The 18196-nt window shown below is 41.8% G+C and overlaps 1 protein-coding gene across 9 annotated transcripts in view; it reads right to left on the bottom strand.

Moving 5' to 3' along the window:
• The window catches only part of PAM (peptidylglycine alpha-amidating monooxygenase), an 843699-nt gene that overhangs the window by 195465 nt on the left and 630038 nt on the right, over nucleotides 1-18196 (bottom strand). The window contains exon 1 of one of the 9 annotated variants that reach the window (XM_050945647.1): nucleotides 8592-8614. The exons of the other annotated variants lie outside the window; for them this stretch is intronic. The gene's annotated coding sequence lies outside the window, so the exon portion shown is untranslated. Of the gene's footprint in view, nucleotides 1-8591; nucleotides 8615-18196 lie in introns of those variants that run through there. 9 annotated transcript variants of the gene reach the window in all.

Genomic DNA, 18196 nt, shown 5'->3' with positions numbered 1-18196 from the left:
TGGGCATTTGGCCCAAGCAGTCCTCCACTAGAGCGGAAAGGCGCACAGCCACAGTGAGGTCTACGCCATCGAACCTGTTGGTTCCCACTCTGTTCTGGTAGGGATCCCGGGATCTGACATCAGGAATCTGGTCAGGTAATTATTTCTGTGTTTTGTCCGGACTGAGGACTGTCCTGTCTCTGTGTCTATCCGTCCTCTTGTGGAGTGTTTGAGTCTGGGTGCCGTCTCCATCCGGGGATAGGCTGACCAAGGGGTTCCTGTCCCCGCGGTCTGAGTGAGTGGAATCTGCACAATCGCAGCCGCACCGCACTTTGGGTAAAACCCCTGGTGTGAAAGCAAGGGCGATTGAGGCAGTGGCCTGTGGGTTCCTTTTGTGTGTTGCAGCGGGCATCGCTCTGATGAACTCGAATTTCCTTCTTGTGTGATTGGTGTGTGAAGTCCTCCTGTATGGGTAACCAGACGTCTAAGTCAGGACCATTCCCTAAATGAACGCCGGCTCATTTTATGTATTTAGGATGGGTCCAGACTCCTGTAAAAAGGGTCCAGACTCCTGTAAATTTCTGGAAAAATGGTCTAGGCTAACTCAGGGGGATCCCAAAACTCAGTGGCCACTGTCAAAATCTTGGAACAAAGACTGAGTGGACGTCTTAAAGGACAAACTCAGCCAACCTAAAACTAAATTGGCTAAAGGAGAGGTTAATTGTTTCATGCAGTGGTGGCAAGAGGCAAATCATAGGTGGACAAAATCAAAACTCGACTCTCAATTATTCAAATAATAAGTTAAAAGCTTTATTAAAAGCCTCCTCTCCCACCACCAGACTGAGCACTCCCCTTTACCCTGTTCTCCAAACCCCGGATCGATCCAACCCCCTTCATACTCCCATCTCATTGTAAAAAGGACAAAAAGCCCCTTGTTCTGTTCCCCTTTGTTATCTGCCTCAGAAACTGATTCTTTAGTGTTCCGCTACCAATTCAGCAAGGCCGGGGGCGGGGGGAGCTCCTCAATTAGCCCCCACCCTTCCTGGTCCCTTTCCTTGAACATTTCTTTCAAAATTGTGAAATGACCACAATATCACTCACAAGCGGTTCATTGGAAAAAGCAGGATCGGGCCCAGACAAGCAGGCAAGCAACAGATAAAGAAACAGGTTGAAAGCCCTAAGGGAATAGTGTCAGGAGTAAGAAAAGTAGTAAGTGCAGGCATGAACCCCTGGAACAATACTTAAAATGGTGAAATCTGAGGTGATAAAGGTGTCATTTTGAGACATAAACAAGTGATTTAAGAAAAGAGAGTGAAAAGTTAACTCTACAGAGGCTGAAGAGAATTAAGCAGTTAAACTTTGTGGAAAATGTTAAAAAGGACCATGTTAAAGAGAGAGAATTCTTGGTTTCTTTGCAGACATTCTGAAGGGAAAATGGGCCCTTTTCTAGAAGAGTGCCTGTAAATAATTCATATATATATACACAGCTATGCAAAAACAAAGCAGTGTAAAAAAAATTTTAAGGAAAAGAAAATGTGTATGTATCTATTTGTCTGTGAAAATATGTAAAGTTCTAAGAATCTAAACCAACACATCTGGTTTGTAAAACACCTGTTTTCTAGGTGTGAGATAAATTGGTTTTGTTTTTGTTTTTAATGCCACTAAAAATTCATTTGACTCTTTAATTCAAAGTTGCAAAACTGACAGACCTTTTTGCAAGACACAGGTAATTAGTGTTGTTTGGCTTTGGGATTTAGCATTTAACCCTTAAGGTGTAACTTAATTCTTTACAAAAATTAAAATGTTTTTAAATAAAGACCAAGTCATGGTTGCAATAGGGCAGTCAAAATCAGGAGAATAGGGAGAGATTCTGGAGTCTTTTTGTTTGGTTGGTTTGTTTTTTTTGTAACAACAGCAGATAAGAGCTGTAATGAAAGAGTAAGAAATTAACAGTGACCCTCTGAAGCAACAGCAGAGGTGAGGTGCACAAAACAAAAAGAAGCAATGTTAAAAACACTGAGCCTTAAAATGACTCTGTGTAATCAGACTGTCACTTTGATAAGAGTACATGAAAACTCTGTAAGAACAAAACAAACAGTTATACCTTATGTAAAAATTAATATGGCTAATGTTTTTGAAAAGTTATAGTATAGAAAGAATGTGCATTTTCCCTAGGACATGTGCAGTGTATATTGTAGAAAGGGATGTAAAAAAAAATGCAAATGAAACGTGCTGCTGAATTAAAATCCTATTAGGGCTCCAAAAAGAGCCGCAACAGGCTGTGTTTTCTTTTTCAGATCCCTGTGTGTTAAGTCAGAATCTCTGAGCTCTGCTGATGGCTTTGAATCCAAAAGCCAAGCCTGTGTTGATGCAAATTACCTAACTAATAAAGAAAGGTGAGAACTGCCAGCACAAAAGAAGCTGCAAATAAAAAACATACCTGGTCAGCAAACAAACTGCCTACATAAAAGGCATGGTATAACAAGATACCTTTAATAGATTTGATGCTAATGTTATTGTTAATATTAAACATTAAAATAAATTTAATGTTAGTAAGTACCCCGTAACAACTTATACAGTGTATGATTTTTGGAAAAATCCTTTAAAGTAATATGGTAATTATGCTTCTCAGCTATTACCTGTGAATAAACTTAAAGCTTAACACAGCAGGAAAAACATTACAAACTTGGTCTGCTATATATGAAGAAAAACTTGAGGTACACCACCTCATAAATTTAATAACTAAACAGTGCAGTAATTTCCGCATAATCCTTAAAAAGTAGAAGCCATTAAACCTGGCCTGCCTATAAAACAAACAAACAACAATAATACCATAAAAAATATGGGGGTAATTCCTCTGTTTTGCCTGCAATCAGCAAGGGTATTTGTAAAAGAAAGGAATCTTTTAAGTAATAATCAATGCCACCCCAAAAGGGATAGAAAAATGTTATTTTTGTCTTTCAGATAATTCAAAGTATTGTATAATGGGCTATGTGTATGTGTTAATTCTTGGGTAAAAGTGTTTAAAAAGTGTTAGCAACTTACCAGAAGACAAATGTAAATGTAATGTAAGTACTGTGTTTACCAATAATCACATTTTCTATTTGCCACAACAACAAAAGAGTCTCAGCTTACTGTAAGCACTGATTTAGCTAAGTTCTCTATCAATCTTGGCATTGAATGGCAAAAAGTTACCAATCATCTGTTAAAAGGTAAAAAGGTAACATTGTTCCAAAAAAAAAAAAAAAAAAAAAATAAGTAATGTGCAAAACTGGACCATTCATATTATACACACAAATGGGGACATGTTAAGAATTGCCACTACAGAAAAACATAACAGCTTACCACTGGTATAACATATTTTCTGGATGGTCTCCTACAACTACTGGCATACTAATGTTACTACCCCTAATTGTGTTTTTTGTTTTAAATTGTATGTGTTTAATTAAAATGTTTAAAATGTGCTGGTGAATAAAACAAATGTGTGCAAAGCTAAAGTCACAGGCCCAAATCACCTCCCAGTATTTTCTATTACGTGAACTAAATAAAAAGTGACACTGGCGATTAATAATCTTAGTGTCAAAAGGGGGATATGTAGGAGCAGGATTTTATAATGTCCCAAAAGAATTAAAGTATAATTTGTTTTCATCCTGCTAGCCATTTTTTTAAATAGCAGAAAGAAATGACCCCTGGGACTATAAGATTCTGTTTTCCCATATGCATTACAAATTGGGCCCTCTCTAACTCTTTGTTTTAAGATTTAGGTAGTAAGAGACAGGATTCTCTATTGTGCCTATGTTAAGTAAATTAGAGAAACACTGAAGGCCTGGGTCTCAATGTAAATTGTCTTAGTTATCAATAGTAAAACTTAGCAGGGTTTAATTTGCAATGCTTTTTTTGTTCTATATAAAATACTACTGTTTGTATTCTCAATCTATTTGTGTGAATGAGGAATGTATGCATCAGGAAGAGATAAGGTGTGAAGGCCATTGTTACAGCCAGAGTCAAGGGACGGCTGTTAAACTGTCTGGCATCTCAGAGTGGATACATGCTTCACAGAGTAAGAATGCACCAACCCCAGTGAACCAATCATCACCTCAGGACCACGCAGAGTCAATTTTTTGACTCCAGAAGAAGACGTAGAGGAACAGCCTGCAATACCTTACAATCTACGCTCTCGTAAGGGTTGCCAGAAGCAGATTACTACATAAAGCAAGGCCCAAGAAGAAGCAGTAGTGAGCCTAGCGCCTGCTGCCTGGTGGACATAAAACTGTGACTGCAGTTCCCTCAGTTGAGGTTGTCAGAACCAGAAGGGCCCTGCCTCCAACATGCGCCTCTGGTGGTGCCTGTTCTTCGGCTGCTGATGTCTTAAGGTCTGGGGAGTCCACAATGACAATTCTTTTATCCAGCAGCAAGTGTGGATAGCTCAGATCCTTATTATTTCTAAATGCTGGGTCTGCAGCCACATCCCAGCCCACTTTCAAACTGGTGTTCCTGTTCTGGCTATCCCACTCAATTCCCCAGACCTCACTGGAGGACCTTGTCCGTTTAACACAATATGGAACAGTAATGACACCTGGGAAGAGGCTATTGGCAGTTCCTTTATCCCACTTGGGGGAGTAATACACCAGGCAAAAAGGCTCCTGAGGTTACAAGCAGTAGTTGAAATAATGGCAAATAAAACCAGAGAAAGTTTAAAAACCCTGGCCAAAGAAACAGGGGCGATCCGACAGGTGGCCCTCCAAAACCGTTAGGCATTAGACATAGTGCTGGCAGCCAAAGGAGGGACCTGTGCTCTCACTGGAAAACAATGTCGTGTGTTTATACAATACCAATGAGGTAACAGATCGCTATAGCCACTTAGAACAAATCGCATATCTTCCCCATGAAGAGCTGAGTTCTTTATGGAAATGGCTAAGTAACCTGTTCAATTTCTCTGGCATAGGAAACTGGTTGTTTCAGGGAGCCCTAACTATCCTGTTTGGAATCTTAGTAATTTTTGTATGCTTTCAGTTAATCTCCTGTTGTATCCAGAATTGTGTCACCCAGATAGCTGCCTCAAACCAGAGTGCTAATATGATGATTTTAAATATCACTGATGAAGAAATTAAGAATGATTGATTTGTGGAACCAGTAAAATTTTGGTCATGGTGTGAGCTTGACCGAAAGGAGGGATTGTGAAAGTAGAATGAATTAAATTGTAAAAATAAGAATGGATTAAAGAAATGTTGTATGTACCTATAAGCAGAAATAAGAAATGTTAAAATACAGGTGCCAGGAAAAGAAACATTAGGCATAAACAAGGGTGCTAATGGCAAAACATTAACAGAGGATCGGTAATAGTAAGGAAATAAGATATGCATGCCTAGCGGAGGTAAACTTATCAGATTCTGCTTCCTTTGTTATCTTGTTAAGTGCTCGTCCTTTTATCTGTATAAATGAGATAGTTTGTGTCTTGCATGGTGCTCACATTATCTGGGTGTTATTAGCAGAGCGCTGCGCTAATAAAACAGAGTGGTCTGACAAATTGTGAGTCCTGATTCTAACTTTGACAACACCAAATGAAAGTAAAAACATAAGGATTTTTTTTAACTGAGGGAAAAAACACACATCTACCCAGAATCATGTATGGTAATATGCAATCTCCTGCATAACAGAATCTCCTCTGTCCTAGTTTATTTACATTTGGCCTTTAAAAGTTAGCAAAAAAGTAAAAAATATTAAGATATGAATTACTGGCACATACATAAAAATTCACAGAATTCTTCAGGACAGATAAATGGAAGAGGACACAGCAAACCTAAAACTACAAAAAGCTACAAGGCATAGGAACTGTCCTTTAAAAAGAAAAGAGGAGGAGGAGGGTATTGGAACAATCAACTTACAATATCCCCATATCAGACGTGTAAAGAGATTGAAAGAAAATCTGAAACCAAGGGGAAGACAACAGGCTGGGATCCTGTCCACACAAATTATTTTAAACCTAATATACAAAAACAAAATGTTTAGAAGTCATGCAAATTTCTCCTCTGAAAGAGCAGAGCTTCTGTAACATTTTGTACATACTTCCTAATTTCAAGGTACACAATAAAAATATTTCTATTGATCAGGACAGGTATAATAACTTTCAATAAAAACTTACATTCACTCAGGTAGAAAGGATGGAGTTAATATAAAAAAAGGCAAAAGAGAGAGAGAAGGTGGGTGAGGTAATATCTTTTATTTGACAACACAGAGCTCTTCTTCAGATCTGAGACACTTACTCAAAGGGTATGTCTACTCAGCAGAGAAAAACCCAAGGCTGGCCGTGTCAGCCAACTTGGCCTCAGGCTGTTTCACTGCTATGTAAACTTCCAGGCTTGGGCTGGAGTCCGAGCTCTTTGACTCCATGGGAGGATCCTACAGCCCAGGCTCCATCCTGAGCTCAGAAGTCTACACAGCAATGAAACAGCCCCACAGCCTGAATCCTGCGAGCCTGAGTCAGCTGGCATGGGCTAGCCGTGGTGTTCTTTGCTGTGCAGATATACCCAGAGTGTCACAGCTAAATACAAGGTGCAACAGAATGTTTAGCCTAAGTAGTTAATACATATTTCAAGGTGAAGTGACCTATTAACACCCCTCCACTCAGAGACAGGAAAGGAATGAGGCGGGGAGAGGGGAAGAAAGCAGTTGGGGGTTGTTAGCAGGTTATAGATTGTTCTAATAAGCTATAAATCCAGCAACTCTATTCAGTCCATGATTTTTAATGTCTAGCAGAGTTATAAATTTAAACTCCCAGGTTCATTTTTAAGGTGTTGTGCAGGTTTCCTTTAAGAATGAGGACTGATAGTGATCACTCTATATCTGACCTTTGTAAAAAGTGTTCATCCACAGGTGATGTGGTGCTTTTGTTATTTATCATTTTCCTGTGAGAGTTCATTCAAGAGCATAGTGACTGCCTAGTTTCCTCCACATAGTTGCTATTGGGACATTTACTGCACTGGGCAAGGTACCCCACATGTTGTAATAGGATCCCTGGATCTTGAAAGGTGTGTTGCTCACTGTAGCAGTGAAGATATGTCTGCAGGTTTTATATCTGTTATTCTGGCAGGGTCTGGTGCCGCTTTGAATTGGTGTGTCCTGGTTTGTGAGGAACCTGATTGGATGATGAGCTTGGAGAGGCTGGGGGCGTTGTTTGAAGACCAGGAGAGGGTTCAGGAAAGATTTTTTTCAGGGTGGGATGAAAGTTGTTTGGCTATAGTTGTCTGAGGATACCCCCATAGGGGTTCCAGTTAGGGTGACCAGACAGCAAACGTGAAAAACCAGGACACAGGATGAGGGGTAATAGGAACCTATATAAGAAAAAGACCCAAAAATCGAGGCTGTCCTTATAAAAATTAGCACACCTGCTCACCCTAGTTCCAGTGGGGTAGTAGGTGACAATGAGGGGTGTGTGATCAAAAGGGGTTTTATTTCTGTATTGAAGCAGCTTCTCCTGGGGTATTTCAGTCATCCATTCCATGATGTGATCTGCTTCGCTGGTGGAGTATCCTTGTACTTGTCCATGACAACATCTTAGCCTTAAGCTACATCTTCACTACCCGCTGATACGGCGGGTAGCAATCGATTTCTCAAGGACCGATATATCGCGTCTCATCTAGACACGATATATCGATCCCCAAATGAGCTCCTATCGATCCCAGAACTCCACCAACCCGAACGGCGGTAGCAGAGTCAACATGGGGAGCCGCAGACATCGATCCCACGCAGTGAGGATGGTAGGTAATTCGATCTAAGATACTTCAACTTCAGCTACGTTATTCACGTCATTCAGATCAGCCCTTAGCTATGACACTAAGTAAGTTTCCCAAACCTGAAGAACAGCTTGAAAGCTTGTCTCTGTCACCAACAGAAGTTGGTGGAATAAAAGGTAATACCTCACTCATCTTGTCTCGCTAACTTCTTGGGACCAACACAGCTACAATATCACTGCAAAAAACAAAAAAAGAGGCATGCAGAAAGTCTACACAGGAAAAGTAGGCAGGTAATTAAAGAGGCATCACATGCAGATGCCTCTTCGGGTTTTAAAAACACAAATATAACATATGTGCAAGCTTGATTTTGACAACCTACAGGAAAGCTAACACATGAGGCTAGAAGGAGCATCTAAGCATCTCCATTATATGTCAAGTTCTTTTACGTTTTTTTTTTCCAGTCTGAACACGCAGTAGTAGAGTTATGTTAAACATTTTGTTTATAAACAGTGTGCTTTTGTTCCTTATGAAGACACCCACAGTCCTAAAAGTAGGAATAGTTTAAAATAAATGCAAATATCTAATCTAATCACTAAAAATAAAAAAAGTCCTTGTTGACTTTACTAGATTTGCTTACTAACTGGGGTACAGGCCAATTTCTAACTATAAGTTTGTTTTTAGTTTGCATTCCTACACATTTTATAAGGTTACAAAAGCTTTGGTAAGTTTCAATGCTGTGTTCTAGGAAACTGGTTCAAATACCAGACAGAGAGAGACACTCTGAATTTAAGCTAGTGATGCAATGAGGGAAAAAACCTCCTACGTCACACAACATAAGGATATTTTTAAATGGTTAAATATGAAGCAGAAGCCACTTACCTTCCGAGCTTATGAGTTTCCAAAATGATACTAGACGATACAGCATATGGAGTGGGGCTTATGATCTTTAGCAAGGGGTGAATCATCTTCATGTAGATGCTCTGAATAACCCCTGTATGCATACTGACATCATCAGTAAAGACTTGGAGGCAGAGGATACTATGGTAACCATGCAATGCGCTGAGAGACAGAAGCCGTTAATTGCTTTAACAACTTCCTGGGGCTCTAGCTACCAGGTTTTGATTCGCTAAGTAGGAAATGAAGGTTGTCACAGAGGCACTGAATGTGACACTGAGCTGAAAGAACTCAATGAATCCTGAATCTATTAATTGTGATCTGATTTTTAACGATAAAAGTCATAGCTTTAAGCCATTACTCATATTATTCCAACAACTACAGAAGTCACAGATCAAGTAATAATATTGTCAGATATCAATTTCATAAGCAGTCCTATATTGTTTTCCCAATTAACACATATTAACATTATTACATTAAGGCAGACTTCCTTTTCTTCAAAGTGAAAACATTGTTTTAATAGGATGTACAAGTATGCTTTTGAGGGTCAATGTACTGGTATCAACAGAAACTGAAGTCCTCATTTACTTATAGGTCAGGTAATGTGCAATACAAACAGGCATGCTTTAAAGCAGGGTCAGCAACCTATGGTACACGAGCCAATTTTTAATGGCACACTGCTGCCTGCCAGAGTCCTGAGGACCCACAGCCAGTGAGGGGTAGAGCCCGCGCCCCTCAAGAGAGGAGCCGCCTCAGCGGCCTGCCCGTGGGCTCCCGCGTCCCTGCACCCAGCAAGGAGCTCTGCCCGGGGGCACGGAGGGGCCCGCTCACCTGGGCTGCCTTGGTATAGCTGGCCATGGCAGATTGGCAGCATGCCGGGGGAGCAGGTTCGCTGCTGAACCCAGTCCTGACTCCCGGCAGCAGGAAGCGGGGGCGGTGAAGGTGGGAGAGGCCGGCGGCGACAACAGCGCCGGCTGCTGAGCACCCCTGGGAGGACGCGCAGAGCCGCGGCCATGGATGACCTGCTGTTCATGAGCTGGGAGGAGCACGGAGCCCGGAGATGCTGAGCACGTAGCAGGTGCGGGCGAGCGGGAATTGGTAGTGGCCAGAGAGCCCTGGCGCAAGGCGCTCGCATACTGCAGGGTCATGCGCCGCCCAGAGCGGCTCCTCCAGACACAGCCAGAGGGGACTCTCTTGCCGGGGGGCGCTAGTTGTGCTCGTGCGGTGCGCCGTGGTGCCTCAAGTGTGTGAGCCAGCTGGGGGCCGCAGGTGAGCCCAGTACACCCCTCATATGCACCCAGGCCTCTGCTTGACTCCTTCACCCCTCCCCCACGACCCCAGCCCTGACTCTTGCACCCCACACCTACCCAGCCCCTCCGACCCCTGCACCCTCCTCACATGCCCCCAGCCCTCTGCCCTGATTCTTGCACCCCCCCACATACCCAGTCCCACCCCTCCATGCACCTCCCACATTCTGACCCTTGCACCCCCCATATCTCCACCCTGAGCACCAAATGGGAGCTCCTGCACCCCCCTCATTCCCACCTGCACTCTTTGCACCAAATGGGAGCTGCCCAGGTAAGCGCCCCACACCCAAATCTCCCGCCCCAACCCTGAGCCGCGTCCCTCATTCTAGCTCCTAGACAGACCTGTCTCCCCCAGCCCTGTGCTCAGTCCACACCCAACCTCAGCTCACTGCAGAGAGAGGAAGAGAATGGGTCAGAACCAGGGAGAAGGTAGGTAGGTACCCACTGTACGTGGGCTGGGCCGGCAGCCCCAGACCGGCAGCAGGCTGAGTGGGTCGGGCAGCCAGGATCCCGGCTGGCAGGAGAAAGCGGATGGAACCCCTGAGTGGCAGTGGTCTGAGTGGCTCAGCCCACTGCCAGTCTGGGGTCCTGGCCACCGGCCCCGCACAGCCCGCTGCCGGTCTGGGGTTCCGGCTGCAAGAGCCTTGCCAGCCGGGGTCCCAGCCACAGGCCCTGCTCAGACACTGCCAGCCTAGGTGAACAGAACCCCAGGCCAGCAGCAGGCTGAGCGGGCCGGCGGCATAAGATAAACATTTTAATTTAATTTTAAATGAAGCTTCTTAAACATTTTGAAAACCTTGTTTATTTTACAATACAACAATAGTTTAGTTATATAATATATAGACTTATAGAGAGAGACCTTCTAAAAAACATTAAAATGTATTACTGGCATGTGAAACCTTAAATTAAAGTGAATAAATGAAGACTCGGCACACCACTTCTGAAAGGTTGCCGACCCCTGCTCTAAAGCTTCTGTACACCACATTATATTTATCATTCATTCACATGTCTCAGCTTTGACTAATCTGCCAATATATTACTTTGGAAGGACAAAGCTCAAGTTAACAAAAGGAGAAATGCATAATGACATGATATCAAAAGAAGCCTATATAACAAGGTTTCTTTGGTAGAGATTTCCAGTGAATCCACTAACGTCACTTCACATCTTGTCAAAAAGAATTCATCCTGGTTTTCAGGGTTTTCGTTTGCTTTTAAGAAACACAAACACACACACACACACACACACACACACACACACACACAGATTTGAGTTATTTAGTACTGAACAGCTTGCCTTTCTGTTTCTTCGAAAAATCATTTTCTATAGCTTTGTCTAAATTGTGACAAAGTTTAATCTGAAATCAGTTTTATTAGCTTATGACAGTTAAGATTCTGGACTGAAAGCAATGATGCAAGCAGTCACTCAGTTTTTAATTATTTAGTGTATGTGGAGCAAGCACACAAGCCCCCTCCCATGCTATTTCCCAACTTAAAGCTCTGCTTGAGCACAAGTGAACAATTAAAAATCCCTTTCTATTTCTATTTTTAACATAAAAACTTGGATCAGTGTTTTATCTATTTCTTGTAATTCAACCTGCAAGCAGAAATCCAAATATATTTTACATTATTTTTATATTTCTAGTTTTAACACCTGTGACACAATTCACTTTTTAATATTAATCCATTTTTAAGTGGCACATTTTCAAAAACCCTCTTTATTAATAGGAAAATAGTTGTTTACACCAGTATTTTCTTCCATACTTGAGCAAACTGCTTTTAATCTAACATTCATTTAAACTACTGTTTTCCCTTAAGATTAAGCAGATTTTCAACTGTTCTGAAATCTAATTCCCGCGCCCACTACAAGTATTATGAAACCACAGAGTGTGGCAAGTCAGCCTCACTTCAGTCCCCGGCAAAATCATGGAGCAGGTCCTCAAGGAATTGATTTTGAAGCACTTGGAGAAGAGGAAGGTGATCAGGAACAGTCAACAGGGATTCACCAATGGCAAGTCATGCCTGACCAATCTGACTGCCTTCTATAATGAGATAACTGGCTCTGTGGATATGAGGAAAGCAGTGGATGTGATATATCTTGACTTTAGGAAAGCTTTTGATATGGTGTCTCACAGTATTCTTACCAGCAAGTTAAATAAGTATGGATTGGATGAATGGACTATAAGGTGGATAGAAAGCTGGCTAGATTGTCCGGCTCAATGGGTAGTGATCAAGGGCTCGATGTCTAGTTGGCAGCCGGTATCAAACCTGGGGCCGGTTTTGTTCAACATCTTTATTAGTGATCTGGATGATGTGATGAATTGCACTGTCAGTAAGTTCCCAGATGACACTAAGCTGTAGGGGAAGGTAGATACACTGGAGGGTAAGAATAGTGTCCTGAGTGACCTAGACCAATTGGAGGATTGGGCCAAAAGAAATCTGATGAGGTTCAACAAGGACAAGTACAGAGTCCTACACTTAGGAAGAAAGACTCCTATGCACCGCTACAGAAGTTTTGAAGAAAAGGACCTGGGGATTAGAGTGGATGAGAAGCTGGATATGAGTTAGCAGTGTGCCCTTGTTGCCAAGAAGGCTAACCGCATATTGGCCTGTGTTAGTAGGTACACTGCCAGCAGATCCAGGGAAGTGATGATTTCCCTCTATTTGGCACTAGTGAGGCCACACCTGGAGTATTATGTCCAGTTTTGGTCCTCACACTACAGAAGAGATATGGACAAATTGGAGAGAGTCCAGCGGAAGGCAACAAAAATGATTAGGGGCTGGGGCACATGACTTACGAGGGGAGGCTGAGGGAACTGGGATTATTTAGTCTGCAGAAGAGAAGAGTGAGGGGGGATTTGATAGCAGCCTTCAACTACCTGAAGGAAGGTTCCAAAGAGGATGGAGGTAAGCTGTTTTCAGTGGTGGCAGATGACAGAACAAGAAGCAGTGGTCTCAAGTTACAGTGGGGGGAGGTCTAGGTTGGATATTGGGAAACACTATTTCATTAGGAGGGTGGCAAAGCACTGGAATGGGTTACCTAGGGAGGTGGCAGAATCTCTATCCTTAGAGGTTTTTAAGGCCCAGCTTGACAAAGCCTTGGCTGGGATGATGTAGTTGGTGTTGATCCTGCTTTGAGCAGGGGATTGGACTAGATGACCTCCTGAGGTCTCTTCCAACCTTAATATTTTATGATTCTATACAAAATGTTCTCAAAAGGACATCTTCAACATGATACAAGCATGAACACCACCACCACTTACACAGCAGCAGTCCATAATGCTGGGTGTCCATGACCACACTGTACAGCTTTATTTCAGGCATCTAAGAGCTCCACAAGGTTATTAACCTGGCTGCATCAGATCAGTAATGCAGAGTGGTAGCATGACTGTCACCAGTCTGTGACTAGGCAGTGTCCCCTCCTGACCTAAATCCAATCTTCACAAGTCAATAAGTATGGTCTAATTCAAAGATTACATGACTGAATTCTCTCACACCTATTGAGGAAGTTTCTAGAAAGGGGGAAAAAAACAAAGGCAGGAGTTGTAGGCCAAGCTGGATGAGCAAGCATCTCAGAGAGGTGATTAAGAAAAAGCAGAAAGCCTACAAGGAGTGGAAGAAGGATGAGATTAGCAAGGAAAGCTACCTTAGTGAGGTCAGAACATGTAGGGATAAAGTGAGAAAGGCTAAAAGCCAAGTAGAGTTGGACTTTGCAAAGGGAATCAAAACCAATAGTAAAAGGTTCTATAGCCATATAAATAAGAAGAGAACAAAGAAAGAAGAAGTGGGACTGCTAAACACTGAGAATGGAAAGGAGGTTAAGGATAACCTAGGCATGGCCCAATATCTAAATAAGTACTTTGCCTCGGTCTTTAATAAGGCTAATGAGGAGCTTAGGGATAATGGAAGGATGACAAACGGGAATGAGGATATGGAGGTGGATATTACCACATCTGAGGTAGAAGCCAAACTTGAACAGCTTAATGGGACAAAATCGGAGGGCCCAGACAATCTTCATCCAAGAATATTAAAGGAACTGGCGCATGAAATTGCAAGCCCATTAGCGAGAATTTTTAATGAATCGGTAAACTCAGAGGTTGTACCGTACGACTGGAGAATTGCTAACGTAGTTCCTATCTTTAAGAAAGAGAAGAAAAGTGATCCGAGTAACTATCGGCCTGTTAGTTTGACATCTGTAGTATGTAAGGTCTTGGAAAATATTTTGAAGGAGAAAGTAGTTAAGGACATTGAGGTCAATGGTAATTGGGACAAATTACAACATGGTTTTACTAAGGGTATATCGTGCCAAACCAACCTGATCTCCTTTTTTGAGAAGGTGACAGATTATTCAGACAAAAGGAAATGCAGTAGACCTAATTTACCTCGATTTCAGTAAGGTATTTGACACGGTTCCACATGGGGAATTATTAGTTAAATTGGAAAAGATGGGGATCAATATGAAAATTTAAAGGTGGATAAGGAACTGGTTAAAGGGGAGACTCCAACGGGTCGTACTGAAGGGTGAACTGTCAGGCTGGAAGGAGGTTACTAGTGGAGTTCTTCAAGGATCGGTTTTGGGACCAATCTTATTTAACCTTTTTATTACCGACCTTGGCACAAAAAGCGGGAATGTGCTAATAAAGTCTGCGGATGACACGAAGCTGGAGGGTATTCCTAACACAGAGAAGGACCGGGATATCATACAGGAAGATCTGGATGACCTTGTAAACTGGAATAATAGTAATAGGATGAAATTTAATAGTGAAAAGTGCAAGGTCATGCACTTAGGGATTAATAATAAGAATTTTAGATATACATTGAGGACGCATCAGTTGGAAGCAACAGAGGAGGAGAAGGACCTTGGAGTATTGGTTGATCGCAGGATGACTATGAGCCGCCAATGTGATATGGCCGTTAAAAAAGCTAATGCGGTTTTAGGATGCATCAGGCGAGGTATTTCCAGCAAAAATAAGGAGGTGTTAGTACCGTTATATAACGCACTGGTGAGACCTCACCTGGAATACTGCGTGCAGTTCTGGTCTCCCATGTTTAAGAAGGATGAATTCAAACTGGAACAGGTTCAGAGACGGGCTACTAGGATGATCCGAGGAATAGAAAACCTGTCATATGAAAGCAGACTCAAAGAGCTTGGCTTGTTTAGTCTAGACAAAAGAAGGCTGAGGGGGGATTGCTCTTTATAAATATATCAGAGGGATTAATATTAGGGAGGGAGAGGAATTATTTAAGCTTAGTACCAATGTAGACACAAGAACAAATGGGTAAAAACTGGACACTAGGAAGTTTAGACTTGAAATTAGACAAAGGTTTCTAACCATCAGAGGAGTGAAGTTCTGGAACAGCCTTCCAAGGGGAGTAGTGGGGGCGAAAGACATATCTGGCTTTAAGACTAAGCTTGATAAACTTATGGAAGGGATGGTATGATGAGATAACTTAATTTTAGCAACTGATCTTTGATTATCAGCAGATAAATATGCCCAGTGGTCGGTGATGGGATGTTGGATGGGATGGGATCTGAGTTACTGCAGAGAATTCTTTCGTGAGTGCTGGCTGATGAGTCTTGCCCACATGCTCAGGGTTTAGCTGATCGCCATATTTGGGGTCGGGAAGGAATTTTCCTTCGGGGCAGATTGGCAAAGGCCCTGGAGGTTTTTCGCCTTCCTCTGCAGCATGGGGCATAGGTCACTTGCTGGTGGATTCTCTGCAACTTGAGGTCTTCAAACCACAATTTGAAGACTTCAATAACTCGGACATAGGTTAAGTGTTTGTTATAGAAGTGGATGGGTAGGGTTCTGTGGCCTGCTTTGTGCAGGAGTTCAGACTAGATGATCACATTGGTCCCTTCTGACCCTAAAGTCTATGAGTCTATTTCCCTGCCCATCAATAAGCCCCTGCCAAGAGCCACCTCTTGCTGAAGACATACTTATTTGATCATACTTAAACAGGTTCATGAACTTTAAGCACATGCCCAGAGACATCATTCCTCCTACTGTACTCCTAACTGCTGGTTAGGACAGGTAGGAGAACTGCAGCTGGGCATATTGCATACTGAGTGTTCATCCCTTCAGTTTATAGACTGAAGCAAATGGCTTTGCAGGGGACCCTAGATTTGTCATAATGAGCCATAAAAGTGTTTGATCACCCTCTACCTCCCACTCGGGGAACATGTGTAGGGGTAAAGGCCTAATCCTCTACTGTTGGGAAAAAAAGGCATGAGAGAGGAAGAAGAGTGTGAAGCACAAACCATGGGAAGAGAACTGAGACTCACAAAATGAAATTAAGGGTTTCTGCATAACCTTACATCCAAACTCTCAATCCTAAATAAGAAGGAAACAATGAAATCTATACAGTTACAGCAAAAAGTAAAAATGTTTGATTGTTTTCAACAAAGCTTTCTCAATTATTCATGTCCAGCTTGTTCATGGCTCTCTCTTTTAGTATCGGATTCATACCATGTTAGCACAGATCAAATCTAATTCATTTTTAGAACTGTAGGACACCAGCAGTGACCTTTCCCAAATGAATGCATTTAAAATTGTGGGAAGCAAGTCCCAGTTTTAGTACCTCACAGTAAATTCTAACATTTTAACCTTCCTCAAATCTTTGACTATAACACCAGTATTTATGTACAGAAGTCAATACAACCAGACACACTTTATGAAGTATTTCTAGATACACTGCTTAAGCATAATGTATAAAGGCAGAGAAAACAAATTTAAGCCTTTAACGCACTTGGAAACCAGATAAGTAGCATCTCTCTGACCATACAGATTTTATGCATCCTGACAAAGCATGAGAGGGACTAAGGAAAGTCCTACCAACCCAAGGAAGCTAAGAGAGCTGGAGCCATCTGACAGTACTACTGGCTAAATGTTTAGGAACTCCTCTTTTCTTGCTGTGTTTCTTACAAAATAGACCTGTGCTGGCATTCTAAATGTTGTAGTTTAGTTACAAAATCATCTACTAGGTTCTACTGTACAATTAGTTCTCAAGTTAACTGAATTAAGGCCGCATTCTTAGCTTGGAAATCAGACAGACAGTTTTCAAATGTCATTGCTAGAGCTGTGCAAAACTCGAGATTTCCAGTTCATGGAAAATTATACTCACATCTTTGACTAAAAGATGCAACAAATAAGCACTACCCCAATATGTTGTAAGTTTCAGGTTCTCTTATTATCTTTTTACATTTCTTCCCATCTTTACTACAGTTGCATTGTCTATGACAAAGCTACATACTTGACCCTTGAATTTTTGTTCAAAGTTTGTTATAGCTTTTACTGTTACTGCTTTTAAGTATTCTACTGTATAGGCATTTCCTGATATAGCACTTACGTCTTTAAGACAGACAATCCCATCTTTTTTTGTCACACAAGCACATTACTGGATCATTGTATATATTGCTGCACTCATCAAGACAAATTTCTCGTCAATGTTCTTTTTACACCGTTCAGTTTCCTTCTCACATACTGTATGCAGCAACCTTCCAACAATTTTTGCTAAGCTGGGTGGAGTGCAGCTTGGTCCTAATGACTGAATCATGTCAATGAAATGTTTGTTCTGAACAAGACAAAAGGGAGAATTTGTTGCATAAAAGAACCAAGCAATCGTTAATCTATAGAGTCTTGCTAGAATTTACGTAAGAACAGCCATACCGGGTCAGACCAGGGTTCCATCTAGCACACTCTCCTGTCTTCTAACAGTGGCCAGTTCCAGATGCTTCAAAGGAAATGAACAGAACAAGGCAATTATCAAGTAACTCATCCCATCTTCCAGTCCCAGCTCCTGGCAGTCTGATGTTTAGGGACACCCAGGGCATAGGATTGCATCCCTCACCATCTTGGCTAGCAGCTATTGATTGACCTATCCTCCATGAACTTCTCTAATTCTTTTTTGGGCTTCACAACATACCATGGCAACAAGTTCTACAGGTTGACTAGGTGTTATGTAAAGAAGTACTTCTTCATGTTTGTTTAAAATCTGTTGACTATTAATTTCATAGGATGATCTCTGGTTCTTGTATTATGTGAAGGGGTAAATAGCACCTCCTTATTCACTTTCTTCACACCACTCATGATTAACTAATCCAGTTCTCCACAAAGCAAGCATGTTTTGCATTAAACCAGCTAGACGTCTCTAAGTCAAAGCTCAGTAAAGGCTAATTTAATTTTAAATACTATATGTTATACTGTACATTATTCGGGGAGATATACTCTGTGAATTAACAACATATCATTGACAGTGAAGTTATTCTGGTGAAGTTTTATGGCC

This window comes from Gopherus flavomarginatus, chromosome 3 (genome assembly GCF_025201925.1).
Source record: "Gopherus flavomarginatus isolate rGopFla2 chromosome 3, rGopFla2.mat.asm, whole genome shotgun sequence".
NCBI lineage: Eukaryota > Metazoa > Chordata > Testudines > Testudinidae > Gopherus > Gopherus flavomarginatus.
This window is presented reverse-complemented; position numbering and strand designations above follow the sequence as displayed.